This window comes from Euprymna scolopes, chromosome 17, assembly GCF_053919585.1.
Source record: "Euprymna scolopes isolate OS-2025 chromosome 17, ASM5391958v1, whole genome shotgun sequence".
Taxonomy (NCBI): Eukaryota; Metazoa; Mollusca; class Cephalopoda; order Sepiida; family Sepiolidae; genus Euprymna; species Euprymna scolopes.
The window spans coordinates 25,027,728-25,054,298 of NC_136498.1; the positions used below are offsets into that span (position 1 = coordinate 25,027,728).

Here is a 26,571-nt window from a genome sequence, read left to right on the forward strand (position 1 = left end):
TTCGCCATATTCCCTCTGCTTCACCTTTTTTGTTTTCAAATAAGATCTTTGACTTACTTGTTGTTTCATCAAATACTTTTGCATGCAAAATCCGATCCCGCAATTTGCTAATTCCTACCCTCTGATGAAAAGAAAAGTATTTATTCGAAACTCCGCGGATTAAAGACTTTCCACTTATCTAGTGTTTCCTTTTCAGATTAAATATGTTTTAACTCATTTCAAAGTGTTTTTAACATGTTTTATTAACTGTTTGCTCGTGTATATATATATATATATATATATATATATATATATATATATATAAACTACTTCATTTACTCACATAAAATTAATATACGAAAGTATAAATTTATGCGTAAACTTTAAGTATTTACTACAACAGTGCTCAATACGTAGGTAGAGCTAGGTAGTAAGTTATAATATATGTATGGCAATTAAGCTACATATAATATTCCACGTTTCATCCACGCTAGGATTTATAAGGCATAAGCCTGATGAATCCTAGCGTGGATGAAACGCGGAATATTCTGTGTAGATTAATTGCCATACAGTGTGGAGAACCAAAATTTACAAAATTTTATTACAAGACTTTAAAACCAACGTACGACTAATTGCGTTTACAACAATTTATTCACCACACAAAATGCATAATAGAAAATGGTTTTATTTAATACGGCTCCCTTCTTTTTCAATAACTGCTGTCACACGTCTCCTGAAACTTGTACAGGTCGTCTTCAAATACTCACGAGACAACTTATTCCATTCATCTGTAATAGTATCTTTGAGAAAGTTAACATTGCTGTGCGATGTTCTACTGGTAACAGGTTCCAAAACGCTCCAAATAGAATAATCCAGAGGCTTTAGGTCTGGGCTAGAAGCTAGCCATAAACATGACTTCCAAAAATTTACTGAAATTTGATCTGCAGAAATCTTGTATTTTTCTAGCTGTGTGAGTCGATGCATCATCCTGTGTTCATACATACTTTCCATTTGGATAGTTTGTTTTGAGCCATGGTAATACCTGATATCTCAAAGTTTTATAGTAAATGTCAACATTGATTTTCTCATCAGATTTGTAGAATTTTATGAGCATCTTCTTTCCATCAGAAGCTACAACACCAAAAGCCATAACCTGAGCAGGATGTTTTTCCTGAATTTCCCTTTAACTCAGCTGTTGATGCTGCGATGTATCTGTCATTTATACGGTTCAGAACAGCATCGCAGTGAAGATCTTTTCATCGGAAAAAATCATTACAATAGAAGGATTTTTCTTTAGCCATGTAGTAATTTTCTTGCACCTTTTAAGTCTTTTTTCGTTTAGAGCATTTGTCAACAATTGTTTCAGCGTTCTTGTATATGATCTTAAGTTCAAATCACATTTTACTGCATTTTTAATGGTCGTGCTGTAAGCCTTAAGTTTACTTGCCATTTTCCGCATGGATTCCGTTTGATCTTTTTGAATCTTAGATTCGAGAGTGCGTATAATGTTCTGATAAATGTTTTTTGTTGCTTCCTCCACTTCCAGTCTTTCTAGTAATAGTATTGCTCATAGTCATTTTCTTCTTTACATTGTAAACTCTTTTTTCGGACACTCCCACTATTCCTGATATCTCCTTTCAATTCAGCAAATCACACACTCATTGACGTTTTACCTCCTAATTGTCCATATAGGTAAACATTTCTGAAAAGAGATGGATAATAATGGTAAATATAGTTATGACATAAACATAAGCATTTAAAAAAAGTGGCGCAATTCTTACTGAAAAAAGACAACTGTAAATTTTGCTTCCCCACCCTATACATATGTATGTATGTATGTATGTATGTATGTATGTATGTGTGTGCGTATGTCAGGTCATGTCATATGCTACTGGTACCATGTAACCCAGTACTACCTGCCTCATGGTCCGGTCACTAAACTGGTTCCCCCACCAGACTTGTTTGATGAGGACGGCGGCTAGTCTCCCTGAAGGATTAAAAACAAGACCTTCCAAAGGGCGAATGAACTCTTTTTTCTGGGTCAACGGCCAACTAGCATCGTGTATATTTGTGTGTGTATATGTGTATTGGGGTGGAGAGGGCTCCCGTAAGCCGTGGTGAAGGCAACCTTTCTAGGAGAAGCAAATCTCTGATTTGAAAAACCATAAAGCGGAAGACCATTACCCACATTAAGCTGGTCTGCAGTTTAATTTGTTGCTGGCTATCTTGCTCTTGCTTGTTGCTGGATCTCAACATTTTGAACCGAGAGAGAGACTTAGCTGTCGTACAAAGCTAAGACTCTGTGACATCATATTTGTATAGATACTCCCTCAGGCATTTGGGCTCATGGATTTTAAATGTCTGAGGGAGTGGCACTCGTCTGACAAGACGTTGCAATCATCATGTGTGTGCGTAATTTAAAAACAACTGAATAAAAAAGCAATCGATCAGAAATTAATAACAATAATGTAAGTTAATAGAAATAGTATATCGAATATGTATCTATACACACATTCATATATATATATATATATATATATATATATATATATATATATACATATATATATATATATATATATATATATGATTTCCGAATAAAAATACTAGTGATAATACTTACAATAATGATGGTAATAATACAAATTTGTTTTAATAATGAACTCATATAAAAAGAGGAACACGGATAAAAATATCAGTAAAATATACAAACATATAAATAAAATGTACCTGGGTTACGTTAAAGTGAAGATATCTGCAAAAAAAGAAAGACTCTCATAAAAGCATATAAGTATAATAAAGAAATAGAGAGACATATTAAAGTAATATATGTATTAATGAATTAATAATATATAGAAAAATTATAATACTATATATTAACATTAACAACAATAAAAATAATAAAAGTAATAGCTTGTATAAGTATTAAAACCTTATTATAAAGATATAAAAATAGATAGATAAATAAATAAATATATAGAGATATATATTGAGCACTTTGAGTGGAAATAAGTCAATCAACTAAGCTATTATGCGCAGATCGTCATATAATGATTAGATCATTCTGACTGACGTGAAAGGCATTTAAAAAGAATAAATGGTTAAATCTCAATTATATTTCTCACTATTGATTGTAGCCGAATGGATTGGGTTCTTGCTAATGAAGTCAGGCATTACTTCTGTTGCCGAGTTCGAATCTCTCGACTGGTGTTCATGGTTACACCCAGCTCTGATGATTCCCGAAAGGATGAAACGCAAGTGTCTGTAGGTATTTAATAATTATTATAGTTAATAATTATGCCAGCCACTTTAAGAACCTTCTTTCTTGTTATTAAACACTTTCACTTGAAACAAGTCGGTCAACTAAGCTCATATGTGCAGATCGTCATATAATGATTAGAACAGTCTGGCTTACGTTAAAGGCATTAAAAAAGAATAAATGCACTGTTGATTCCTGAGAGGATGAAACACTAGTTCTTGGAGGTATTTAATAATTAGTATACCAAATAATTATATATATATATATATATATATATATATATATATATATATATATATATATATAGTAATTTATAAAATATATATGGCGATTAAGCTACATTGAATATTCCGCGTTTCATCCACTCTAGGACTCTTCAGGCTTATGCGCGAATGCTGTGGTTGTTTATCGTTTTTATATGCTCCTCTTTTTTTTTTTTTTTTTTTATTACATTTTCACCCCAAACAAGGCAAATTGCCACTTTGGTGTAGGGGGCTACTCTCAGGGGCAACAACTACTGGGGTACTATGTAGGGAATTGGGCAGCAAGGTGTCGGTTCACGTTACACTTGAACTTCTGCATGTCAGTACTGTTGGGGAAGCAGGGACCTGGAATGGAATTCCAGAGTCTTGCGGTTCTGGGGAAGAAACTATTGGAGTAAAAAGATCTTTTACATCTAGGGACCTCTACAGTGTGGGGGTGGGATCTAGTAGCCTGTCGGGTTTGTCGAGGGTGCTCGCGTCGTGGGGGCACAAGTGATTGCAGTTTGTCAGAGCACTCACCACTAAAATACTTGTAGAAAAGGCAGAGGGATGCAACATTTCGTCGATGGGACAGAGGCTGAAGCTTAGATGCCAGTTCAGGGCCTATCAGGTTTGCGACTCTCTTTTGAACCTTGTCAAGGAGCGAGAGACTAGTAGCCGATGCACCAGCCCAGATGTGGCAGCAATACTCCATACATGGGCGAATGGTGGCCTTATAGAGGTACAGGATACTTTCGGGTGTTAGTAGTTTTCTAGCACGGTAGAGAGAGCCTACCTTTCTTGCAGCGGCCCTGGCAATGCCTTCAATGTAATTGTTCCAACTCATGTTTCCTGTGAACGTTAGGCCAAGGAGTTTGAAAGATGGACTCTCAGATAACGAGTCGTTGGCCATTGCTATGGGTGGTAGAGAGGGTTTCTTGTAATTATTGAATGAAACTAGTTTAGTCTTGGCAGCATTGAACGCGACCAACCACTTTTGTCCCCATTCCACTACAGATTGGAGGTCTTCCTCTAGTGTTTCTGCCATTTCTTTAGAAATGTGTTCATTCGTCTTCCTGTCGTGTCTGCCATAGAGTGTAGTGTCATCAGCATATATACCCATCTCAGAGGCAATGTTGTCGGGGAGGTCATTTATGAATATCAGGAACAATAGAGGTCCAAGGATAGAACCCTGGGGCACTCCCGCATTTATATCATATTGTTTAGATGTGCGACCGTCGAGGACTACCTGGATTTTTCTCTTATCTAAGAAGGATTTAATTATGTTAAGTATTCTACCAGTGATACCGTATGATCTGATTTTACTGAGGAGACCCTCATGCCATACCCTGTCAAAAGCCTTAGATATATCTAGAGCTACCGCTCTGCCTTCCCCCGCTTTGTCCAGTGAATGGTATATACGTTCAGAGATCACAGTGAGGATGTCTGCTGTGGAACGGGCTTGTCTAAATCCATATTGTTTGTCAGTCAGTAGTTTAGCATCTGTAAGATGATGGACTAGAGCATGGTTAATTATGGTCTCAAATATTTTGGCAAAAAGTGGGAGGAGGCTAATGGGGCGATAATTTGATGGGTCTGTCCTTTCGCCAGAATTCTTGAATACTGGTACAACAGAAGCAGTTTTCCAACAGCCCGGAAAGCAGGCTTCATTAAGACATTTGTTATAGAGTTTGGAGAGAACTGGAGCTACTTCGGCTGAGCACTTTTTTAATAGCACAGCTGGGATAAGATCGGGTCCACATGCTTTTGAGGTGTCAAGGTTTTTTATGATAGCATGCACCTGAGCAGGGGTGGTTTTCAGATCGTCTAGTGTGGCGTCTGTCCGCATAGGAAAGTCAGGTAGGGGGTGGTTGGAAGGGTCCAGTGTGGAGTTTGAGGCAAACCGACTGGCAAGCATGTTAGCCTTGTCGGTTGCTGAGGAGACAACCTCGTGATTGTTGGTTAGTGGGGGGAATTGTTGATTGCCCATTATTTACTACACTGTTGTAGATTTTCCAGAAATCTCGAGTTCCTAGTTTTTGTGCTTCGATGCGCTTTTTAGTGGTTTCCGTAAATTCTCTCTTAGCTGTCGCTATTTCTTTCTTAACGTTATTTCTAGCTTCTATATACTTCAGTCTGTTTGAACTGGACTTATGTCGGTTAAACCTACGGTATGCATGCTGCTTTTGAGTAATGGCAGTTGCACAAGTCGACGTAAACCATTGGGGAGAGTGGGGCTTACTATAAAATTTCCGCATGGGAACATGCGCTTCGATTGCAGTTTTGAACCAGTCAGTGGTCTCGTTTGCACATTGTTCAGCAGGGAGAGAGAAAATATTTTTCCATGGAGCATCTCTAATTAGTTCCCTGATGGCTTCCCAGTCAGCCTTATTATAATATTTCCTCTTCTTTCGTATATTAATTTTATGTGAGTACTGCCGTATAAACGGTCGGGTTTCAATCCTGGCTTGAGGTAGTTGCCTGTCTAGCCGCACTGATGAGCTGTGAAACAGCGAAACAGTACTGTATGTGGATGACTATATATATATATATATATATATATATATATATATATATATATATATATATATATATATGCAATGATAATGCGGTGTGGATGGACTATACTCGAGATAAATAGACGATGAAGTACCGACACTCGTGGTCGTGATGGTGGTGGTGGTGGTGGTTGTGGTGGTGGTGGTATATATGTGCCTACGTGTACTTCGTATGACGCCGATCGAAATTCCGCCTTCGACAATTAAGCAGACGAAATCTGGAACATTTCAGTGATCTTTTTCTATAATTTGTGCGAGGCGCCCTCACTGTGCATGCTTAAGAGTCCTCTCAGATTTTTTTTTTGCAGAGCCAGAGTGCACTTCCTCTTGCGGTGCAATTTTCCCTTCTTCTGTCTTGTTTTACATCACCTGGCGGTTGAAAAGAGATAAATACGATGTACTTCGCGTAATTTGTAGTACGCCATCTTGGCATTACGTGTTACAACTGTTATTTTCTTTACATTCTGTTTTGTTATCCATAAAATATATTTTTCTAAGCCACATTCGTATGCGTGTCTTTATTAGAGACCTTTTTAGGCCACAACTACATGGCTAGGAAGAACTCAAATCCAAAAGCAACCAGCAACAAACAAAAAATCAACAAAAACTGAAAATAATAAGTATACCAGTAATTGCACAACGAAGCTATCCGACAAAACCATAGCATTTTTCAATGATTAAGGAACTCTTTCAACTTAGCTTGAAAAATAACTAGAGAAGTCTTTCAACTAATGGTGTAAAAAAGAAACAAAATAGCTTTGTTCGATACCAAAGACAGAAAGTTCACAAACCAAAAGCGGACAGATAGTAAGAAGCTTTTTGCAATGTAAAAAGGCTTGGAACAGGGCGGTCTTGGGGGCCGCTCCTATGCACTAAAGGTTAAGTTTTCCAAACTGTACAACTAGACCAAAATCAGTTTGACAGAAACTGAGCAATTCCTGGGATCTGGCCAGAAATATTAAAACAAAAAAGTAACATTTGGTAATTTAGGTGTCTTATAAGTTTAAAATATTTATTAATTGATGCAAAATTCACAAGATGTTTACATTAATTTTTATATATATATATATATATATATATATGTGTGTGTGTGTGTGTGTGTGTGTGTGTGTGTGTGTGTGTGTGTGTGTATTGATATTTTCATGTATTACTTATTTAACGAATCTTGCTTTCCCGACTGCTGGAAAACCGCTTCTCTGGTACCAGTCTTCAAGAATTCTGGTGATAGAACTGACTCATTAAATTATTGCACCATTAGCCTTCTCCCACTTTTCGCCAAAATATTTGAGTCCTTAATAAATCAAGCCCTACTCCAACACCTTAAAGCTGCTAAACTCCTGACCGACAAACAATATAGATTTAGACAAGCCCGTTCCACAGCAGATATCTTAACTGTAATCTCTGAAGTATATACCGTGCATTGGACAAAAGAGAGGAGGGTAGAGCGTTAGCCCTCGATATATCTAAGGCCTTTGACAGCGTATGGAACGATGGTCTTCTACGGAAAATTAGATCATATCGTATCACTGGAAGAATACATAATTTAATTTAGTCCTTCTAAAATAAGAGAAAAATCCAAGTTGTCCTCGACGGTCATACATCTAAACAATATAGTATAAATGCGGGATTACTTCAGGGGCTATCCTTTAAACTTTATTATTCCTGATATTCATAAATGACCCCCCCTACTAAAATTGTTTCGGAGATGGGTATATTTTCTGATGACACCATTCTCTATAACAGGCACGAGGGGAGAACAAATGAACACATATCTAAGGAAATAGAAGAAACACTAGAGGATGACCTCAAATCTGTAGTGGAATGAGGACAAAAATGGATGATCACATTCAATGCTGCCAAGACTAAGCTAGTTTCCTTTAATAATTACAAGAAACTTTCTCTAACACCAATAGCAATGGCCAAGAACACATTACCTGAAAGTACTTCCTTTAAACTCCTCGGCCTAACGTTTACAGAGCACATGAACTGGAATAGATACATTGAGAGCATTGCCAAGGCTGCTACAAAGATGTTGGGCTCTCTCTACCGTGTTAGAAAGCTACTTACGCCTGAAAGTATCCTGTACCTCTATAAAACCACTATTCGCTCATGTATGGAGTACTGTTGTCACATTTGGGCTGGTGCCTCGGCTGCTTGTCTCTCACTCCTAGACAGGGTTCAAAAGAGAGTCGCCAACCTGATAGGTCCTGAACCGTCATCTAAGCTTCATCTTCTGTCCGATCGACGGGATGTTGCATGTCTCTGCCAGTTCTATAACTATTTTAATAGTGAATTCTCTGACGAACTACAAGCACTTGTACCCTAACGACGTAAACAACCGCGATAAACCCAACAAGCAGCGAAATTCTACGCCTACACAGTGGAGATCCCTAGATGTAAGAAAGCCTTTTACTTCAATAGTTTCTTCTCCAGAACTGCGGGACTTTGGAACTCCCTTCCGGGATTCTGCTTCCCAACTGTACTGACATGCAGAAGTTCAATTCTAATATGAACATACATCTTGCTACTCATCTTCCTTCATAATATTCCTGCAAATTGTGTCGCAAATAGTAACCCCCTTACTTCAAAGTGGCACTGTGCCTTGTTTGGGATGAAATTTGAATAAAAAAAGTTATAATGTAAAAATTATAAAAGAGAACGAATGCCTATTTCCAAAAACACATCAACGATGAAAAATTACATATACAACATGAGCATCGAAAATTATTCTCAACAATGAAATAGGAGAAAATTACTTTACTGTGCAATTCTCGATCTAAATAAGAGCCAAGTCGCCCTTAAATAAAATACTGTCGCCACATCTGGGCAGGAGCTGCTCGGCGCGTCCTATCTTTAATAAGTTCAAAACCGGCTTCGAAACCTAGTACTTGATTCCATTTTCTCTTCCCTGTACCCTCTTATTCATATAAAAGACCCTACGAGCCTGTCTCTGCTCTATCGTTATTATATGGTAAGTGCTCGTCTGAGCTCCAATCTATGGTGCACTCATGACAAACTTTCACAAAAATACACGACTAGCTACAATCATTATCAATATTTTTTTCCACTCTATGTCAGTGTCTAAATCTAAACGGAGATTCCATGAACAAAGTTTATTTCCTAGAACGACCCGCATGCGACACACTGTTCCACTAGTCTTCTTCCCGGTTGATTAAAATATGGTAGCCTTCAAATCTAGTGTAAACAAGTTCTTGTTGAGCTGTCCGCTTTAATAATGCAAATTCTACCTAGTTTACCCCATAATCGATTACTAAACTACTACCTTACATTCATTAACCTCGAATGGGCTTCAGACCATAAAAATTGGTGAGTTACTTGTAAGAAAAATAAAGATAAAATTGAAATTGTTTTTTTAATTATAAAATGAAATTACATATAATTAGAGCTTTTGAAAAAATGTAATTTTACCGAAGAAAGCAACCGTAAAATTTAAGTTAAGTAGAGTAATGTTACGCTTGGTAAATTGCACTCGTAACCTTTCCGCATCTAAAAGTGTGTGTTTTACAGGGGTAAAATGACCAATACTTGGAGAATGACTATTCTGGAAATGGCCGATGGTGGAATATATTTTTCAAAGTGTTACTTAATCCTCTGTACTATATATGTCTTCGTCTTCTTTTCCTCCGTCGTCTTCGTCGTTCTCCTCTTTTCCGATAAACAACGAGGACAATCTAGGCTGAGAAAACACGCACCAAAAAATGTTTTAAATAAAATAAACGAAAACAAGTCTATATTTGGTTCAGTTGGGCAACAAGAGATAATACGATGACGTCAAACACCAACAAATAAAAAGGAAAAAAGGATAAAAGAAGGTGCGGTTTTTCTGTTTTTGTTTTAGGCTTTGTTTTGGTCATCATCATCATCATCATCATCATCATCATCATCATCAGTCGGTCCGTGTTATTATTATCTCTACACACAACGGGAATTAAACCGAAAGGGATCGACACTTTCGAAACAATCCTAGACAATCCTTCCCGCACAGCTGGCCTATGACATCATAGGTCACGCACGTGGTCTCTTCCCCCCCCCCTCTATCTCTCTCTTTCTGTCTCGTTTTCATTTAAACACTCACACACACACGCTAAGGCTCAGACACACCCATATGTATACATGCTTACTATTGCTTTTTGATTTGCACAGCATTGCCCGATAATTTTCTTTCGTCATTCCCTTGTTTATAAAACTTTATCAACAAACTTGTTTTCGGTAAAACAAAACATTCGAAATAAAAAGCCCTTTGTTTTGTTTCCTTTCTCTTGTAATGCCTTCAAGTACAATTTAACATTATATATATATATATATATATATATATATATATATATATATATATATATATATATATAAGAGCAAATAGTTAATAAAATAAAATATAATAAAATAATTATAAGTTCTATCTCCTATTTGGTTTTATTGAGTTTTACATCTGGTTGAGATTACTTTATAAATATTAATTCTTTAATATTTATAATATACTTTAGTTTTACCATCTTGGATCATTTTGGTGTATTTGATTGTAATTTCTATTTTATTATTATTATTATTATTATTATTATTATTATTATATATATATATATATATATATATATATATATATATATATATATATAAATGGAACACATACATCAAGTCTGTAGCCAAGGTCGCTGGGAAAATGGTGGGATCCTTCTACCGCTCCAGAAGATATCTCACTAATGATGCAATTCTCTATCTATATAAAAGCCAAGTACGTCCAAGGATGGAGTATTGCTGCCACATCTAAAAACAGCCTATCCTGCCTTGACAGAGTACAAAATAGACTTCGTGGCTTAGTGGGGGATGCCCTTTTCTCTTCCCTGCAACCTCTTTCCCACAGAAGAGACGTAGCGAGCCTATCTTTGTTCTATCGTTATTTCCATGGCAAGTGCTCGTCTGAGCTCCATTCTCTGGTTCCCCCCTCGCCAATCTTTTTCAAAAAACACCCGACTAGCTGAAACCCCGGCAATAATGTTCCCCACTCCTTATCTGTGCCTAAATCATAGCGTAGATTCCATGAACAAAGCTTCTTTCTTAGAACTGCACGCCTGTGAAACTCTGTTCCGCTTGCCTGTTTCCCTCCCGATTTCAAGTCCAACACAAACAAATTCCTGTTGAACCGCCCCTGAAGCAATTACACTTTATCAATTCTCCAATACTATTACTACACTATCCCATTGATTACTGTAGACACAATAACCCTTATCCCCGAGTGGCCGTTGGGCCTTGATAAGTGGTGAACTCCATGTAAAAAAAAAATATTTTAAATTAATAAATACAGAGGTTTGGGGGTTGGGAAGGTACATCAACAAACATGAAATGTGAACATATATTTTCACAAATGTATGAACTCATGAGAATGATCTATTGATTTTAATTTTACAATTTTTAAAATCAATAAATATTTATCATTTCATCATTTATACAAGCGATGGAAAATTATGTTTTACATTCTAAACAAACAAATAAAAACAATGAAAAGAATCATTTTTGACATCGGAAAATAGGCAAAAATATTCCGATACCGATTCTGATACCGTCAACATTTTTGAATTTTTCGATTCTCGATTCCGATTCGTTACTTCGTCCTTTCTTTTTTCAATGTAAAGTATACGTGTATTTCCTATATTTTACAGAGGATGTTTAGTGATGATAACTATTTTGAGTTTATTTTACCCATGTTTACCTCTCGGGAGTAGACATTTATTTTTGTGGAGACAACTAATTAAAGCATCCAATGTTTTGTTTAAAATTTCATCTTTGGAGTGCACTAGGTGTAAGTTTCAATGAAGAATAAATTGAAGCGTTTGGACTTACTAGGTTTGTATATTTTACCTTGTCGACTATCGATCATTTTATTTCGAAGTCTTCATTATTTTTACGTAGTTCTCCGATCCGATCTCTTTTTTTTAATCATTATTTTAGTTCTATTCCCATCTACATTATTGTTTCTATCACTATTAGGTTCAATCACACGCCCGGTTTTAAATGATGTTATGTGGTTTCTGTATCTGTCCTTTGGATGACTAAATTAGGGTCTCGGAGATAAATACTGAAAACGATCAATGCACTATAAATCTCCTAATTCTTAATGTAGCAAGTATGAAAAGAAAGTTTCCCGCATCGTACTCAAAATAAGCCGTCGAAATAACCCAGCACCAAAGGAAATAGAATTTTAAGGAAAATACAAACAAAACATCGCATGATAGGTAAAGAAAATAGTGAATTTAGAGTCTGAAGATTCCGCCTAATAGTTAAAATCAAGTAAAATATAAAACCATTGAAGAGATTTAGCAACTCGGGATGGCATTTAATGCATCTAAGTATAAATCTTTGGAATTAAAATAATTAATACGTAAATGCATATGTTATTAAGTTAAATTAGCAAGTAATACGTATCACCCATGAAAGGGATTTTATAAATTATTGTGTCGAAGTGTAAATATAAGTTTTACAATGATAAATACTATCGTTAGCATCCTAATATATTCGTATGGAATATATAGTTATTTTATTTTAGTTGATGTTATTTTATTCATTTTGATATGCAGAAAAAATTCACATTGCTGTAACTCCGAGGTTAAAATTAAAATCGATATGTAACACACACAAAAAAAACCCAAAATACGAAACTTTCAATTTAAATTTACAATTTAGATTGAACGCTAAAATCCAACCGAACTTCTTGAGATTGAACAAAAAAATAAAAATAAATAAATAAATAATAAATTAACTTAATAATCCCTAAACCTGATTAATTCATAGTCTTGTCTGGTTTCAAAATAGTCCAGAGGTAACAATTCTCGCTGTAATTTTAGAACAGATACGAAAATAGGTGTCCATGGAAATATTTCTCCAACACAGGTGGTGGATACATTAAAAGCACGATAAAACCTTACACATTGCCTGATACAATGAATAACAGAATAAAAATGTATTAAGATACATATAACCCTGGAGGTTTCAATTAATTTTGTGAGATGTTTACCACGAATTTTTTAAAATAACATAACATTTAAAATTGTCTGATTGATGTCAAAACAATTGTAATATTCGAAAAAATACGGATATGATATTATCTTTCTCTCTATGCTTTTTGGGTTTTGCAAGTATATATGAATGCTTGATTACAGAGATGTCAATCATGTTTCGTAATATTTGCGTCAATTTACATGGCTTACAATCTTTTTGATTGATAGATTTTAATATATTAAACCTTTGGAAAAACCCTATCATATATATATATATATATATATATATATATATATATATATATATATATATATATATATATATATGTATATGTATTTGTATAGTTTATATATATATATATATATATATATATATATTTAGTTCTGCTCAATATATTTATTTACACACACACACACACAGACACAAACACACACACATATATATGTATATATAAGTAGTTATCCAAAGAGAGACTGTATCACAACTCTTCGGCGCTGCTAGAGTAACACCTATTCTAAAACAGTATTTTTGAATCTACAACTATCGTAGTTGGCAGTTCTACTTTCTGAAACATGAGAACGGTGTCCGCAAACGACGTCCTTTAATGTCTATTTATTTAAACATGTTAGCTCGGATCTCTCTCTCTCTCTCTCTCTCTCTCTCTATATATATATATATATATATATATATATATATATATATATATATATATAAGTGAAAGTGTATGTTTGCCTGTGTGTCTGTCTGTCTTTCTTTGTACATTTCCCTACACAATAACTCTGTCAATTTTCAGTCTACAGACTCAAAATTTGATATACAGGGTACCGAGATTTGAGAAGACTCTTTGTAATCCGTTTTCGGCCAGAAATTTGGCTGTTAAGGGATCAAAGTTCAACGATTTTACTTTTGACAGCTCTACCAAACTCCTCCGCCAATTTTGGATCTAAACACTTGAAATTTCAGATATAGGTTCCTTTGACATGGATCTAACTTAATAACTTGATTTGAGCCGAAAACAATAAGTGTTAAGATGGTCAAATTTTTTGAAAATTTGACCGCTTCGGTCTATACAAAATTACTAAGACAATTTCTGGTCTAAACATTTGAAAATTTACATGAAGGATATTCAGAGATAGGGCAAACGTTTCAATCGGTTTTGGTAGAAAATTTGATCTACTAATATATAAATGTACGAATGTATGCTTTTATTTCTGCCTAAAACTTTTGACAGATTTTTACAAGATCAGTATCGTTTTGAAGCTCGGTCTATAAAACGACAAATATCCAACAATAGGCTAAAAACAGTAATTTGTTAACCTTCAACTGGACACTTTTCTACAGGAATCGATCGCTTTTTTTCATCGATATTTCCGAAGGTTATCCCTCTTTTTGATTCTATAGCCCTAATTTAAACCTACGTCAATTCCGGCGAAGCGGTGGTCGTAACAGCAAAGACGTCACATTTTTCCGTTCTTTTACCCCTTCGCTGTACGGGTTCGATCCTGCCTTCCTACTACCACTTTTATTGTTTTTTTGCTGAACTCACACCTCTAAACATCCGGGCAACACCGGATTCCAAGGCTTGTATATCTATAAAAGTGAGCGTGTCTGTGTGTCTGTTTTTGTACATTTTCCTACACAATATATATATATATAAGTTGAAGTGTCTGTCTGTCTGTCTGTCTTCGTACATTTCCCTACACAATATCTCTGTCAATTGCCAGACGCGAAATTTGATATACGGGGTTGTGAGATTTTCCGTTTTCGGCCAGAAAGTTGGCTATAAAGTGGTCAAAGTTCAACGATTAGACCTTTGAGAACCCTACCAAACTCCTCTAAACACTAAAAATTTTAGATATAGCTTCCTTAGACATGGATCTAACATAATAAACTGATTTCAGCCCAAAACAATAAATGTTAAGGGGTCATAATAGGGATCAAAGTTTTAAAATATTTGACCTGTGCAGTCATTATCAAATTACTCAGATAATTTTAGGTCTAAACATTCGAAATTTGACATAAAGGGCATTCAGAGATAGGGCAAGCTTATTAATCGAGTGGGGAAAATTATTGCCGGTGGTTTCAGCTGGGTCAAAAATTTGAGCTACAAATATATAAATCTATGTATGTATGTTTGCATGCCTGCCTAAAAATTTCGACAGAGGATAGGGATTTTCACAAGATTAGTACCGTTTTAAAGCCCGACACTTCCAAGGACAAATACGTAAAATTTGTAAAAAGAAATAATTTCTTCACCCTCAACTGGGCACATTTCTACGGGGAGGAGTCGCTTTTTTCGCCGATATTTTTTAAAGTCATCCTCTCCATTTGATTGTCTAGCCTAATTTAAACATGCGTCACTTTTCGGTTTGGTGGTGGTTGTAACAGCAAAGACGTCACTTTTTCACTTTTTCTTCTTCGCAGTACGGGTTCGAGCCTACTACCCTTTTTTTTTTTTTTTCTTTTTGCTCAACACACACCTCCAAACAACCGGGCAACGCTGGGCACCCATGCTAGTATATATATATATATATATATATATATATATATATATATATATATATATATATATATATATATATATAGTCATCCACATACAGTACTATTTCGCTGTTTCACAACTCATCAGTGCGGCTAGACAGGCAACTACCTCAAGCCAGGATTGAAACCCGACCGTTTGTACGGCAGTCAAGGCTCCTAACCATTACGCTATTGACGCCTGCTTGAACGAGTAGTGAGTTTAACGATGTTTTGATATCGTCCGAAATACCTCCGCTCGATTTGTTTACACAAAGAGCGTCGCTTATATGCTAATGGTAATTCGTGTTTTCAATATATATATATATATATATATATATATATATATGTATAGTAGCAGAGAAACTCGACGTTGTCCGGGATTGAATGATTATCAACGAATATTTCACACTCCTATGTTTTTATTGTTATCGAAATCTGTGAAATCGCTCGGAAGGAAGCTTCACATGCCTCCATGCAGTAACTTAGTCCAAAATATATTTTATTCTACACTAGCACTTAAGCCTGGCTCTGCTCGGGTCTAATGTACTGTTCATAACTTTATGTACGTGTATATATATATATATATATATATATATATATATATATGTATATATATATATATATATATATATATATATATATATATATATATATATATTAAAAATGTTTGACTCATGTCATGTCATGACCTTTATCTAAAATGTTAAGTGTTTATAGCGAAAATTGGCGGAAGAGCTTGGTAAAGTGTGCAAAAGTTATAAACCATACATAGGGCACGAGCAAAGCTCGTAATATATAGAAATAAAGAACAGGAATTGTAATAATATTAAAATAAATTTATATAAGATAAAATTAAAAATAACATTAGTGTTTAAAATAATATTAAGGATGAAAACAAAAATTATAATACTAAGAATAATAAGATTAATTATAATAATATTAGTCGTTATTCTGATCATAAAAATAAAAAATATATGAGTATAATATTCATGATAATGGCATTGTATTTTTATTTTCATGTATATTATGTATATTATTTTTATGTATATTATTTTTATGTATAATATGTATATTATTTGTATGTATATTTTATATTACTATCATTGTTTTTATTATTTATATATTTTTATTTATATACATTATATTATTTTATTTTAGTATTATTTTATAATGATTTCCGGTTTTAGTATTGATGATTAACTGCATAATGATTTATATATATATATATATATATATATATATATATACATGTGTGTGTGTGTATGTATGTATGTATATATATATACATATAGATTAACTGCATATATATATATATATGTATGTATATATATATATATATATATATATATATATATATATATATATCAAGTGTGTAAGTTTCATATAGAAATGTTGATTTAATGTGAATAAATTAAAATACGCTTCCAGTTCGCTTGAAAGCCAAATAATAATGTAATATTAGGAAAATAAACAAACAGTTTACTTGTTTAAAAGAAAAATAAAGAAAAAAACAACACACTAAAGATGGAGTTTAGCTCTGAAATATCTATATATTTATGTTATAAATTTCAAACAAGTCAAATATTCTTTGTTTTCCTAATATTACCTTGTTATTTGGCTTTCAAGCGCACTTGATACGTATTTTATTATATATATATATATATAACTACTTAATTTACTCACATAAAATTAATATACGAAAGTACAGATTTATGCGTAAACTTTAAGTATTTACTTCAAAAGTGCTCAATACTTAGGTAGAGCTAGTTAGTTATTTATAAAATATATATGGCGATTAAGCTACACTGAATATTCCGCGTTTCATCCACTTTAAGACTCTTCAGGCTTATAAGCCTGAAGAGTCCTAGAGTGGATGAAACGCTTATAAGCCTGAAGAGCCCTAGAGTAGATGAAACGCGGAATATTCAGTGTAGCTTAATCGCCATATATATTTTATAAATTACTATATTTACATATATATATATATATATATATATATATATAAATATATATATATACATATATATATATATAATGAGAGAAGGACAGAAACAAAGAGCGAGAGAGAGAGTAAGAGGGAGAGAGAGAGAGAGAGAGAGAGAAAGGGATTGATAACACGTTCCATTGACGTAAATACCCCCGACTCATTTATTGAGATTCATATATACAGATAAACCTTCTTCTGTAATAGTTATTTTTTTCGAAGTGCTAGAATATACAATTCTAGTATTGTTTACTTCTTACGTTTGTGTAGCAACAGGTAGAAGTTTGAATGTCATGCAAACAGACATCTCGGTAATCTTACATAGTGCCTTTATAGACATGGTCTCAAATAGTATTGCCCCTTACGTCAAGGGAGTAAATGCCTTATTTAACGTGAATAAACATAGTTAAAAAATAATAAAAAAGGCAAACATGGTTAGAATGTGATCTATTTATATTGGATTATATTAAACGACTGTTACAGTGATATCATTATCGCATTTCCACATTTAAAAATCGTAAATGCTATATAGTTTGACATAATATAGTGACTATATTCACAAACAAACAATGTCGGAAATGATTTTGGGTGCCGCTGAAGTGGTTTCTCCTGCGATCCTGCGGTCAGATTGGTATTTATACGTCGTCAAATGAACCTATGTGCACGGAACACGACAATCCCATTTTACCAGTCGCCCGGAAGTGACTTGTGATTTATTAATGGATAAGGGGAAATTACAAAGAGGGGCAAAGAGAGATTAGAGATAAAAGAGAAGGAGAGTGGGAAGAGAGGGTGAGAGAGAGATAAATCTAGGACATAATTGTTTTATTTAATTCTATTTATACACCGTGGGAGTCTAATTTTAGTACGCTTTTCGCACAAATGGAATGAAAGAAATAGCCTTCCATTTTTTTTGTCTCCGTTAATATGGGGAAAGTGCGTGCATCACTTTTGTAATCAGAGAGGATGATGGAGTCGGCGACAGTGAAGCTGTAGGTGTGTCAGAAATTTCGCGAAAAATATTGAATAATTCCACCCCATATTTCCAAGCTTATAACTCCTCGAAAAATGTAATTCAAGCCCTAATTATTTTTTTCAATTAAAGGAGCAAGGACCAAGCTTTCATTAAAAAACAACAACAAAAAGCAAACAACGTTGTTTTTTTAAAAAGAGGTTTTAAACTTCGGACTTTATAGGTAAATTTCTAAAAAACACTACTTTTTTGTTTTGAATTTGAATATATTATTTATTGACCTTTTCTCTTAAATTTGTGATATATAACACTTTCGTGAGTAAATTAATTATTTACTTTTTAATAGACATTTCAAAATGGGAGGTGTGAATTATTCGACGCCCTGTCTTTCCAAGCTTATAACTACTCGAAAAATGTAATTCAAGCCCAATTTTTTTTCAATTAAAGGAGCAAGGACCACGGTTTCATTAAAAGACAAAAGAAAAACAAACAACGTGGTTAAAAAAAAGGGTTTTAAACCTAGAACTTTACATTTAAATTTCTAAAAAACACTACATTTTTTTTAAATTTGAATATATTATTTATTGACCTTTTCTCTTAAATTTGTGATATATAACACTTTCGTGAGTAAATTAATTATTTACTTTTTAATAGACATTTCAAAATGGGAGGTGTGAATTATTCGACGCCCTGTCTTTCCAAGCTTATAACTACTCGAAAAATGTAATTCAAGCCCAATTTTTTTTCAATTAAAGGAGCAAGGACCACGGTTTCATTAAAAGACAAAAGAAAAACAAACAACGTGGTTAAAAAAAAGGGTTTTAAACCTAGAACTTTACATTTAAATTTCTAAAAAACACTACATTTTTTTTAAATTTGAATATATTATTTATTGACCTTTTCTCTTAAATTTGTGATATATAACACTTTCGTGAGTAAATTAATTATTTACTTTTTAATAGACATTTCAAAATGGGAGGCGTGAATTATTCGACGCCCTGTCTTTCCAAGCTTATAACTACTCGAAAAATGTAATTCAAGCCCAATTTTTTTTTCAATTAAAGGAGCAAGGACCACGGTTTCATTAAAACACAAAAGAAAAAAAAAACAACGTGGTTAAAAAAAGGGTTTTCAACCTAGAACTTTACATTTAAATTTCTAAAAAACACTACTTTTTTTAAAAATTTGAATATATTATTTATTGACCTTTTTTCTTCAATTTGTGATATATAAAACTTTGGTGAGTAAATTAATTATTTATTTTTTAATAGACACTTGAAAATGGGGGGGGGGCGTGAATTTAAAAAAAAAACGTTTGTCTAAAATATTATATTCGGTTTATTGGAAAGAACATAAAATTTCACATTGACCCTGAAAATATCGTAAAAATAGAATCAATAGAAAAAATTTTATAGATTTTTAAAGTTTAAAAATTGAAAAATATTGAGTTCGTAAAATTCATTACTGTTTTTTAAAAAATAAAAATATATTTCTATCATTTTTAAAACAACTTTAATAGTTTATTTTGGAAGTATAATCCATAAAGAAAATAAACAACCCACTTTTAAAAGAGAAATTACGAGTGTTTTATATTTTATTCGCAGTTACGTGTTAGGGGTGTCAAGAAAACCTACAAAAATTCTGATACACCTAGTGAAGTTGTAGTCGACGGCACGGTCATACCAGATTCGAGTTGAGACGTAACTACAATAGGAAAACGAAATGGTGGTAACAGCCTTCATGTGATCGTACTATGAGTATCCAATTATCTAATAAAAATGAAACTGTTTTTTTTTATATATTGAAATAATAATAATTTTTATTAAGTCTAATCAATTTTGACAATCTCCTCCTTATTTCCAATGTTATTTTAAAATATGTATTAAAATATACTAAAAATAAAAAAAAATATATCAATAAAGATGAAAACAAATTAAAATTTTTGTGGCAATTATTGAGGCAATTATTATGAAGAACTTGCGGAAATATGCTTAGATCGTTCGAATTTCGTATAATTTTGTTAGTATAACACACGCCTAACACGCCCAAATACGAGAAATAATTATAGTGATTACGGTATCATGATGTTGACTTTCTCTAAAAAAAAATGGGGTCGTAATCCGTGGGAAGATTGTATCATGACAAACAAACATATGATGAAGAAGGCAAAGCATGGGAGAATAGTTTCATGACTACAGAACATATTACTACACTATTATAAATCATCACCTCAAAAAGCAGGATATAATGCGCTAGAGGATAGGATTCATGACAAAGGGAAATACAATACACTGTCCCATAACAAAGAGGAGTTAATACCTGGGAAGGTGGTCTTAAGGCAAATGAACACATACTCTTATTTTTTTTATTTTTCTTATTAGTTTGTTCGAGCTGGGGATGGAGCATCTTACATCCAAACATTTATCCACAAATGCAGATATGCTAACCGAAAGATCATTTTAGGATTCTGACTGTCACTTAAAGTGCAATTGTTTGAATCTCTTTCGCACTTGGTTCACCGCATATATGTGTCAGGTAGTTTTTTTAAATTCGTCCAATTACTCCCATAATAGCTGAAATGATAGGTATCTTCTTAAAATCCCAGTTTCTTTACATGCCGTACATAAGACTTTTGATATTTCGTTATTTTTCTATTTCAGCTCTGTTTCACCCAGCATCATTGGATACACTAACTTCTACAAAGGTTGCTTCTTTCTCCTTCTTTCCTCATATCACTATGTCAGGTTTAATCGCACTGTTTTCTAGGTACTTAGCTGTAGAAACCGAATAGTCACAGTGGATAGTGTATGACTTATTTCCGACTGTCCTTTCTGGTATATATGTCTAGGATTTGCTGCTGTATTTGATCTGATAAACTGCCCCACCAAATGAGAAGGTAATACAGATAGGACATACTTTAATGACAACAGATCATATACTAACCTATTATTTCCAATAAATAAAAGAGGTAATGTCTGGTAGGATTATTCCATAATAACAGAACAGTTATCATAATACCCTCCCTGAATTTTGCATTGTAAAGGGTAGGATATTACATTAAAAGAAGTAATATGGTATCGAGAAGAACGACGCATACTACACTGCCTCTTGAGTGAAAAACTAATGTCTGGAATGATGGTTTCATAATAACAGAAAAGAAACGGATGGGATAAGGTTTAATAAGATGGTATTAGGACAAGAGAACAAATATTATACTATGCCATCCCAAACGTCTACATCGTACATTGAATGCTACTTCAATAATATGATGGATATATATGCATATATATATATATATATATATATATGTGTGTGTGTGTGTGTGTGTGTGTGTGTAATAAAATGAGTGCAGAAATTTCCCTTTGGACCAAATTATCGTAGGTTTTCCACAACTGATGCCACATACAAATTGAACCTTATGTAGCTTTTGAAAACCATTTTAGATACATACAGTCGTGATAACAAAATGTTATCATTGCAACACAATCACACTCCTACCATCTATAGAGGAATGAGTCCCTATTTTCTCTCTTAATATTTAGCCCTACCAACGCTAGCAATTTTCACTGGGACCATTTCTACATGTTCCATAGATAGTGCGATTATACCTATTTTACGGGCTCATGGATACGTAGACATAATATAATCTTTCAATATCCGATTAATAAGAAAAATATAATAAAGTTTCCCTCACAATATTCCGTTCATTCTGATTGGCTGCGCTCTAATAATTCTTATTTTCTGGAATCCGGTTTTTAGCTTTATAAACGAATGCTACTAACATTAAAATACAGTATTACTAAAAGACATGATTTTGGGTCCGAATTCAAGTTCATTCAATACATAGGTAAAATGGAACAATGCGAGCAAGAGAAAATTATTAAACAAACTTAAAAAAAACACTTGTTTTCTTTTACAAAGTATAAAATATGATATCTACTTTAAAATTCACATTCATCTTTTCTTAAACACTAAAAAAAACACTTCTTCGTCGACAACGATGCCTCCGTCAAAACATCCAATTTCAGTTATTTTACCAGGTGAAACTCTGCGTGTACATTAGTGATGTTTCAAAACTACGCATTTCATTAGGATTTTTATGTTGAAGAGTTTACCTCCTAACTATTTGCGATTTTTATATTAAGCTTTTTCTTAAACACATAAACAGAAACAACAACGACATCATCGATGACGACGATTACACATCAATAAATCCAAGTATTTGGACCATAAAACACACTGCGTATGCACTGTATATGTTTCAAATATATGCATTTCATATGTACTTATATAATGAGCAGTTTAGCTTGCGACTTTTATCTTAAGATTTTTTAACCATAAAATAAAAAACGAAAACAGCGATGACGACGAGAACATCATCAAAACTTATACCATTAAAACATTGCGTGTACATTAGTGATGTTCCGACTTACTTGCCTCTCCAAGTAAGCAGAATCAGACACAAGATCAGTTTTTAATGTAGGGAAAATCCAGCCTTAAAAAAAAATAAATAAAAGTACTCTGGATATGAACATAAATAAAAATTGTCTAAGTCATGAAGTATTTCCGCTTACTGACTGAGAACAAGAAACGTGAAGTGCAACATCAGGACAGATACTACACTGTGATCTTGGCCCGCTGTGATGGTTAAAAGAGACGCATTTCATAAGCCCACTATTATACTAGGCCGACAGTGGATTTCACTAACGATCGTAGTTCATTTATTTTTGTACAGGTGGGATGGCGGTCATATTTCCAGCGTTCAACTCCGGTACGGGCAATATATATATATATATATATATATATATATATATATATATATATATATATATATATATATATATATATATATATATTAGTGTTAGGACAATCAATCGGAATCGACAATCGGAAAAATCGGACCTTTTTCTGTATTGGAATCGAAAAATGCGTGTGTATTTTTTCCGATGCTCTGAACGATTCCTTTTAATAATCGTTTGTTTTATTTAGTTTAAAACAAAATCTCCCACTGCTTTTATTGATAATAAAAGAATTAATATTTATTGATTTTAAACTACCACTAAAGCTAAATCTATAGATCACCCCGATAAGTTTATTTCGACATTTGAGCAAATATATGGACATTTGACATGTGTCTTTACAATAATTGGAGAAAATAACATCTTTATAGATAAATGTTTATAGATTTATAAAGGGTAGTAATTGGAATCGGTAATTGTTTACGGAATCAGAAATTGAGTACGGAATCGGTAATTGTTTCGGAATCGGGAAAAATATTGGAATCGTCCTATATATATATATATATATATATATATATATATATATATATATATATATATATATATATATATACATATATATATATATATATCGAAGCTTTTTGGTGTATCGGAATCGGTATCGGAATCGAAAAATATTGAGCCTATTTTCCGATGCCAAAACAGATCCCTTAAACTATATATATATTTTTTTTGGGGGGAGGGGGTTAAGAAACATCTACTTCTTGTAACATTAATAAAATGATAAATATTTATTGAGTTAAATTTTCAGTTAGACTAAATTTTCTAGATCATCCCATCATAAGTGTATTTTTACGCTTGAGAAAATATCGGCAAATTTACGATATGTTTTTACTGCAAGCGGGATAAAATCATTCTTTTATAGTTAAATATTTAGAGATTTATAAAGAATCGCAATGGGTAATTGTATCGAAATCGGGAAAATATTGGAATCGTCCCATCACTAATATATGTATATATATATATATATATATATATATATATATATATATATATATATATATATATATATGATTTATTTATACATATAGCTCAATGTATGTATGTTTATTTGTGCATTATGTTGAAGTGTTCCAGATAGAAAAAAGCTTATAGAATATACATAAAATCTAATAACGTATTCGTATGTAAAATTTACCGAGGAAGGCAATTGTTCCCGAATTTTAAATTCACATTAAGAGGGCTATCAGACTATAACTTCTTTAATACTTCAAATATATCCTATCCTTCTAAGATTTATATCATATGTATAAATTCTATTAGGATAGATAACTCAAGTGGTCGTTTATCTCTAAGTGCCCTCTTAACCTAAGCTATCTATGAGCAAAGAAGTTTGAAGCATCTTTAAATTTTATAATATATCCTATTTTGAAGAAATGTATATATATACATATATATATATATATATATATATATATATATATATATATATATATATATATATATACACACATTTCAAAGCACCCGGGCAATGTCGGGCTGAAATGCTAGTATATATAATATAATATATATATATATATATATATATATATATATGTATATATATATACTATATATATATATACTATATATATATACTATATATATATTATATATATTCTATATATATATATATATATATATATATATATATATATATATATATACTAGCATTTCAGTTCGGCGTTGCTGAAATACTAGTATATATTTAAATAAAGCTGTATTGTCGTTTTCTTTAGGGCAACAAATTTATTGTTCCACCCTGTAATAATATTTTGTCATGGCGAACGAACATATACTACACTATTACCTGATTGAGGAGAATGGCCGCGAAAGATGATTACACGACAACAGATTAAAAAACCAAAGTCCAGACCACTACTAACGATGTGCAAATGCTGTCAGATAGACAGTCATCTCAGTTAAATAGTACACTACCGGGCGTGATATAAATTAGTTGAATAAATGTATTCATTCGTTTGCAAACTTTACGATACTTGTAACCGAAATATATTTATTTCATTACGCTTAGTAGAATACAAAATTTCCTCATATTTTAATGAATATTTGCGAAAGTCTTTTCCATTCATTATACTTATATTACTATCAAAACGGGTTACTCTAATGTAAATCAATAAAGAACTTTTTGTGAGTGTGGGGGGTAATATTTATATAGTGTTTCTTTCTAGAGACATCGAATGTTAATTAAGACAAATCCCAGAAAAATATCTTCTACAGATATTTAGCTTATTCCAATTCTGGCTTATATCCCCGCGGCTCGTGAGTATATGACCTAGTCCAATTTTCACAAACTCTACACATTAAATTAAACTGTATTTCGCAATAACGCATCGAATGTTGTTTTTCAGGTGATCTATTGTGTCTAGTTTATCAATATATATAGTAGACTTTATTAATCCATAAAATCATAAGCTAATGTAGTTAAATCACAAGAACAAGATAGTCAGTTGGTATGTCTATTCCGTTAATTTTTTAAATAAAATAAAATATAAATTTCCAACAATTCACAAAAAAAAACATTCCCCTGTTGAGATGCTTAAATACTAACCACAGGTGGGAAACAAGTAAAAACTAAGCTGCCCACAATGCCTATAATAATGGATAACACAAATTGTATTCGCAACTTTTGTGAAAGTGAAGCTTCTTAGGTTTAATTACTTACGTGCTTACTAAGTATTGTGAAATTAATGCTTATTCAGCTAATCTTTGTTTTCCTGTTCTTAATTTCTGATACTTCAGTCTTTTTGAAGCCTATACATTATCATACTTTGACTAAGTGAATGTTTAAATATAAGGCTTATAATGGCCATATATATATGGTAATTTATTTATGATATTATACTAACTGGAACTATTCTTTTTAAATGTCGAGTAAAAAGGGCTAGTTACTTTGCCCCCAAAACGGCTGCCTGTGCCTGTTTCGCATGATAAACATTATTATTAATCCTTATACTCCTAATCCTACCAAAATTCCTGCATATCCAAATGTATATTAATACTATATTCTTGTAGGTTAGGTTTTCTGTGCCAACTGAAAAAATAACAAATTGATCTTCGTCCAAAGTCCACATGTATGTGATTTCTAAATCACATACATCACACTTTGCGCGTATCATGGGAGAGAGGTGTGTCTTCCAGTGTTTAACATTAGAATGCAGAACTTTTAAAATCAATACTAAACACACACACACACACACACATATATATGTATATATATGTATATATATATATATATATATATTAAGAAGA

General features: G+C 32.8%; 1 long non-coding RNA gene across 1 annotated transcript in view; it reads right to left on the reverse strand.

The window, feature by feature from the left end:
• Positions 1–621: 621 nt before the first annotated feature.
• LOC145297074 (uncharacterized) overlaps positions 622–26,571 on the reverse strand; it is a 157,154-nt gene continuing 131,204 nt past the window's right edge. Inside the window, exon 3 of the long non-coding RNA XR_013870100.1 lies at positions 622–1,681. This is a non-coding gene — a long non-coding RNA (uncharacterized LOC145297074). The remainder of the gene's footprint in view (positions 1,682–26,571) is intronic.